The sequence below is a fragment of the Notamacropus eugenii genome, chromosome 2 (genome assembly GCF_028372415.1).
Source record: "Notamacropus eugenii isolate mMacEug1 chromosome 2, mMacEug1.pri_v2, whole genome shotgun sequence".
Taxonomy (NCBI): Eukaryota; Metazoa; Chordata; class Mammalia; order Diprotodontia; family Macropodidae; genus Notamacropus; species Notamacropus eugenii.
The window spans coordinates 518271445-518278171 of record NC_092873.1 but is presented as its reverse complement, the minus strand read 5'-3'; the positions used below and the strand labels follow the sequence as shown (position 1 = coordinate 518278171).

The 6727-nt window shown below is 40.7% G+C and overlaps 1 protein-coding gene across 11 annotated transcripts in view; it reads left to right on the top strand.

The window, feature by feature from the left end:
• Positions 1 to 6727, top strand: part of DAB1 (DAB adaptor protein 1) — a 1307076-nt gene that overhangs the window by 91916 nt on the left and 1208433 nt on the right. The window lies entirely within an intron of this gene.

Sequence of the window (6727 nt, the reverse complement as noted above, 5' to 3'; positions counted from 1 at the left end):
TCAATATGTGCAAGATGGGTCCATTCTATCACAGTCAAAGGACTGGTTAAAAGCCTGGTGATGTAAAGAATACTCTCTGTTCCAGAAGAGTGTGGTCATGGGGCTGTGTTGTCCCTGAGCCACTTTCTTCTTGTGTCTTTCTGGTTGACTTCTCCTATCAACAAAACAAAGGACTTAAGCTAGGTGATCTCCAAGGTCTCTTGGAACTTGAACATTCTTGGTTCTAACATTCTATATCCCAACAAACCTTCCAGCACTAACATATATGTTTATGTTCTAACATACTACATCCTGGCTCCCTTCCCATTTGAACATTCTGGAGAATATAGAATCTATGTTCCAATGTATTACATTCGAAGATTCTTCCAGTTCCATTGTTCTAGCTTTCATTCATTTCACATATAACTTTTATAGGTCATCTCTTCCAAAGTTTTTACAGTTGAGGAAACTGAGTCTGAGAGAAGTGAAGTGACTCACTTTCATTCATCATTCATTCCATATATCACTTTCTAGAATTCCTATCTACTGTCTTGTATGGTCAAACCTTCATTCTAGGCAGCTGTTTTCTAGATATTGAGAACTGATCCCCATTATCCATCGTAACTGTAGTAGAACAGATGATTGAACCCTTTCCTAGTTCCAGAGTTGGGATCAAACTGGCATCCATTTTCCTGTCTCTCACATTTGTATTATGAGAGAAAGAAAGGGAGACAGAGACAGCAAAAGACAGTGTCTAGCCAGCGTCTACTCTTTGCTGTGGGACATTCTGGCATTTGACCCTCCTTCAGGGAGACCTATATTGAGTTTCATGACTTTATCAGTCTTTTTGTTTGGTTTCTGCTGAGTGGTACAAAGAACTCTGGATCTGGAAACTAACGATCTGAGTTCTGGACCAGATTCTTCTCTCGGACAAATCACTTCACTTATCGGGGCCTCTGCCATTTATCTTTATTTTTCACTTTCAAAAAATTAAGACTGAGTGTCTGTCTCTTCCAGGGGAGCAGAGGGTTGGCTGCTCATGAGTTTGATCTCCCTATTGAACAGCATGAGAACTTTGGCTTGCTCTTTTACTGACCTAAGTTGGTTTGACCTTCTGTAGGCAACCTGGTGGCCCCTCATTCCTAGAGACCAATGCTGGACTTTATTTGGAAACCTGATTAGCTTATGTCACTATAGCTCAGAACTCCAAAGCTCAAAAGATCTATCAACTTCAGATACTCCACTAACTGAGATTACAGTATACATACATCACCACATATGGCTCTTCTTTTTTCTTTAAAAGGAAGGGATTAGACTGGCTGAACTTCCGGTCCTAGTATCCCACACTCTGAGACCTCCTTGAGCTCTGACGTTCTGTGTCTTAAAGCTCTCTCCAACATTCTGTGTTTCCAGATTCCTTTCAGCTCTAACCATCTATATTCACAGGAAGACCTTTCAGCTCTAACAATTTACATTCACAGGAAGTCAAAATAAGTCAACAAACACTCATAAAGAGTTTGCAACATGCCAGGCACTGTGCTAAGTACCAGGAATACAAAGAAAGGAAGGGAAAAACATCTCTGCCCTCAAGGAGCTCCCAGTGTAATTGGGGAGGCAACATATAAACAAATAAGCTCCCAGACAGCTGAGAGTCTTAGGCCTCTTTTTGTATCCCCAATGCTTGGTGCACAGTAGGTATTTAATAAAAGTTTATTGAATGAAGAGCTAAGGCAAGGCAGATGTGGGGGGAACCTCAGAGACCATCTAAGCTAACTTACTATGGAAAAAGAATTCCTACAGTACCACATCCAGCAAGTGCACATTGAGCCTTGACTTGAACACCTCCAGTGAGGCAGAACTCAGCCCGTTCCAAGCCAGCCCCATTCCATTGCTGGGCAGCTTTCGCTGTCACAAAGTGTTTCCTAAAGTCAAGCCTCCACTGACCTCTTCTACTTCTCATTGCTTCTGGTTGTGCCCTCAGGGACAGCTAGCAGAAAACTAATCCCTCTTCCCTAAGACAAAATTTTTCAGGCCCTTAAAGTTGTTATTCCTCTCTTGAGGATGTCCTTGTTCTAGCTAAGCATCACCCCTCTAACACTCTGCGTTCTAAGATGGAATTCTGGCAGTCCTAGGTCTAAAGGTTCTATGATGTCACACTTCTGGAGCTGAAAGAAACCTTATTAAGTAATCTATTCCAACCCACTCATTTTACAGATGAAGAAACTGAGGCCAAGAGAGGTTAAATGATTTGCCCAAGGACACACAGCTAGAAAGTGGTTGAGTTCATACTAATACCACTACTGGGCCTGGAGTCAGGAAGACCTGAGTTCAGAGCCTACCTCAGGCACCTATTAGCTGTGGCTCCCCAGACAAGTCACAGAGTCCCTGGCTGCCTCAGTTTCTTTATCTATAAAGTTAGAAAAATAATAGCACCTACCTCCTAGGGCTATTGTGAGGATCATATGATATCAGGGCTTCCATAGTGTCTAGCATATAGTGGGTGCCACCTAAATACCAGCTATTAAATCTTTTTACTGCAAATTCAATATTCATTCCATAGTAAGGGGATGAAGTAGAATTAAAATGGTTATCAGATTAACAGACATATTTATGTCCATATATAGGATGATGGGTTCATAGAATTTAGTGCTAGAAATGACTCTGAAGTTCTAGGATCAACTCATGTTTATAGATGGCAATAGTGTGGGGTCAGATAATCAAAGGCTTGTATCTCATTTTTGGTTTCTAGATCCATTTGAGTTGGGATAATCAAGGGCTGCTACCAGGGCTACTGCAGTGTGACCCATCAGAGAAACCTGTGAACTTATGGGGCCAGACACCCTTGGCTAAAAGTCCCCAAAGGAAGCTACAGGCACCCAGAAGAGACACACAAAGCTTTGGTTGGCAGTCTGGGGTGCTGTCATTCCCCTAGTGCTGAACTCTGCATGGCCTCTGAAGGCTCAGCGTACACCACATGATAGTCTTATCCATCAAGCCTGTTCTCTCAGTGCTGACAGCCACTTAGGAAGGCACAAAGCTGGGGAAGCCAGCCAAGGCCATTCGCAAGCAAAAGTCATAAGTGTTTATATGTGTTCACATGATGGGGTGCCATGACAGAAGCAAAAAAGATGACGGGATAAATTTCTGGAGAAATTTTTGTCAAGGGACTGGAAAAGCAGCAATTCTGGCCAATGGGACCTTTCTCTGTGCCTGTTGTGTGAGGGGGCACAGGAGAGGAGGAAGAGAAGTAACAGGATGGAGAAGGAAATGAGAAAGGCTTCCATTTTCCAAGGATGACTTTATAAAGGTCTTATGCAGGGGAAGAATTAAGAAGCCAGGTGACACTGGAAATGTTTGAACCCCAGGATGCCAAGAGGTCTTCCTCTATGGCATGAGATCTCTTTTTTCCTGAGACTAGAGTACATGAGAAACATCCTTAACAAGGGTTCGTCCAACTTCCTTTCAATAGTCTCTGGTGAGGGAAAAGTCTACCTTTCTCTCAAGGATGTAGCGGGGAAAGGACTCTCTAAAGCCGTGGAGAACAATATGAACCAGAGTTGGCATTAGTATTATCATTGATTAGTATCACCCCAAGGGAACCTCTCAGTTTTAGATAGCTCTAATTGTGAGGCAATTTAAAACAACCCAAATTTATTTAGAGTATAAGCTTCTTAAGGGATGGCACTGTCTTACTTGCTTATGTTTGTATGCCCAGTGCATAGCACAACTCCTGGCACATAGCAAGAGCTTCATAAAAAAAAAATAAAATTTATCACAATGATATATTATTTATATATTTCTAACATATTTATCAATAGATATGACATACATAGATAGATGACATTATTTATGTATGTTATATATATCACACGACATGAAAAATATTATCATATTACTACTTTGTGGTTTATTGTAAGGTTCCATGAATCTGATAGTCTATATTCTAATATTCTACTTTACAAGGTCACGTCTAGTTCTACAAATCTAGAAACCCTTTTTGAGGCATTCTTTTTTAAAGTAAACAAATGGAGCTTTGAATCCCAGATCTGCATCCTTTCTAGGATTTCAGAGGTTGGGAGTTTCTGAGTTTTACAAAAGCATCCTGGGCCATTAGGAAAAAGGGAAAGGGTGCTTCGATGTGCCTGAAGGAAGGGTTAATGCTGAGTGCAAGGCACTCACAATAGTGGCAGCTCTGTTCTATTCAAAAAAGGGAATCTTTATTTTAAATGTAGGAAGATGAATACCCCAGATAGAGACAATGGAGTGAAAGTTGACAAGAAAAAGCAAGTGAATGAGAATCCAATCATTAGCCCACATTACCACTCCAGGTTGAATGTATTGCAGTTTTATTTTCCTTCTAATTAACCCAGAGAATTTGAGATTTTAATCTTTCATGGGATATGACGGCTAATAACCCAACTGTGACATTCTCTGTACTTTAAGCAGGTGAAGGGCTCTTGTTGCAATACTTGATATTCTCACGCTACAGTTAGGCTTGTCTGCTATGTTAAGGTCCTGGTCATCTCTTCTTTTCTTCCATTGCTGTAAGGCTTTGCCCCTGAGGGTTTTTGATCCTCTTGAATGTTAGTCTAACATACCAAAAAGAAGCTAGGCTTTTGCCTGCCACTGTAGTGGTAGCCCCAGCATAGAGCAATGGTGCCCTATCTTAGGATGGTTGCTGGCAACTGTTGCTGGTCTATCTTCCCAGCTCAGTTGTTCTGCCTTCTTTGCTGTGCTAACACCCACAGTCTTGAGATCGGACTCATCCTAAGCAGATAAGAGAAGGTCAAATGGACATGGAATGCCTATTTCTCTGCAGCTTTGGCCTTTTACCAGACCAGGTGGTGATGAAATGAAAGATTTTTTTTTTTTTTTTTTTTGCAGTGTGGTATGAAGAAATAATGCTAGCTCTGGAGGCAAATGGGTTTAAATCCTATCTGTGATATCTATTGCCTGTTCCTTTGGAAAAGTCACTTAACTTCTCAGGTTCTGAGTTTCCTCATTTGTAAAATGTGGAGGTGAAGCTCAAAGGCCTCTCCGAAGTCCTTTTCAGGTCTAAAATTATTACCCCTTATCTAATAAAGGTGATATCTGCTTATAAGGCTCCTTAAAAAAATTAATGAATGTTTATTAAGAACCTGCAATGAGCCAGGCACTGAAGTGTTCATGGATTCTAAAATTCTGCTATTCAAGGATTCTAGGAAATCTTGTATTTGGCAGCTGAAGTGATTGTCTTTGAGACAATCTTTGAGATTGTCTTTGAGAAGAATCTTATTTTGTCCTATAGACTTTATTGGGAACATTTGAGACCCTGAGATTTGTTATTTCACAAATCTAATAGGATACTCCCTTTAAAAATATCTAGTTCTACCTCTTGATTTGATGCATATTTTATCACTACTCTTCCACTCACACTTTTTTTGCGTTTCTTTTGCATTCATATCACTGTAATTTGTAAAAAGGTAAATTCCTTGCTCTAGAGAAAGAGACTCAAGAGAAAACCCCTTTGGGGTCTCTGCTGCCATTTATCTGGCTCCTCTCTGACTGAAGCTCATCACTACTGTTTTTGGTAAAGTACTGAACCTCAGGGAGAAAGTTGATTGTGAATTAGGGAATGCGAAAGAGCTCCCCAGATTCCCAGTATGGATGCAGGGAACACTTACTTAATGGTTATTTTCTTCTCATTTGGATGCAGCTTTTGGATGAGCGATTGGGAGCCAGCTGCTTGGGCATGATCTGGAATTCCTTCCCTCTGAATCCTAGGCCCATCAGGTATATGAGCCTACGACTTCAGCTGAACTGACTTTCCTGCCTCCCTGCCCATGTGACTAGCCATCCAAAGACCCTCTCATAGAGGATTGGACTTTTCTCTGCTGGGTTAGTCAGTCAACAAGCATTTCCTAAGTACCTGTGTGCCATGCACTGTGCTAAGCTCTTTGAATATAAAGAAACATAAAAGACAATGCTTGCCCTTGATGAGTGAACAGGTACTTTATTTCTACTATAAGCAAAATCACTTCTTTTCCTGATAATCCTTAGGTTGGGTTTTTCCCATCCTGAAATAAAGGCATCTATTTTTAAGAATGAATGCTTAGTCATGGATAAAAACTTGACAAAAGAATGAGAAAGGAAGAAGGTAGAATTGAAGACTTTATGAAAATTCACAGAATTGCAGAACTGGAGAATTGAAAGGGATTCCAGTGGCCATGCAGGACAACCCATCAGCACAGGGAATGACTTTTATTATATATACTACATCCAATAAGTGATAATTCAGCCTGTTAGATGAGGGGGAGCTCACAAGATCTTAAGGCAGCTCATTCAACTTTTGAACAGCTCTCATTCTTAGGAATTTTTGTTATATCAAATGTACATTTGCTTCTTTGCAATTTTATCCATTGCTTATATTTCTTCCCTTTGAGGTGAAACCAGAGAAGTCTCATCTCTCTTCCTTTATAGCCATTCTTGCACCTGAATACTTCTATCACGTTCCTCTTGCCCTTTCTCTTATCTTGGCTAAACATGCCCAGTTCTATTATTTCATCCTAATATGTGATAAACTCAAGGGTTTTCACTACTGTGGTTGCTTCCTTTGGACACCATCCAGATCACCAATGTCCTTAATTTATGACTGAATACCATACCTTGGATCAAGTTAGATGAGGGCAGGATACAATGTGGGACCCTTTCCTCCTTATTGTTGTAAGCAATGCCTCCCTTAATGCAGCTCAGCTTGATTTAGCTCATT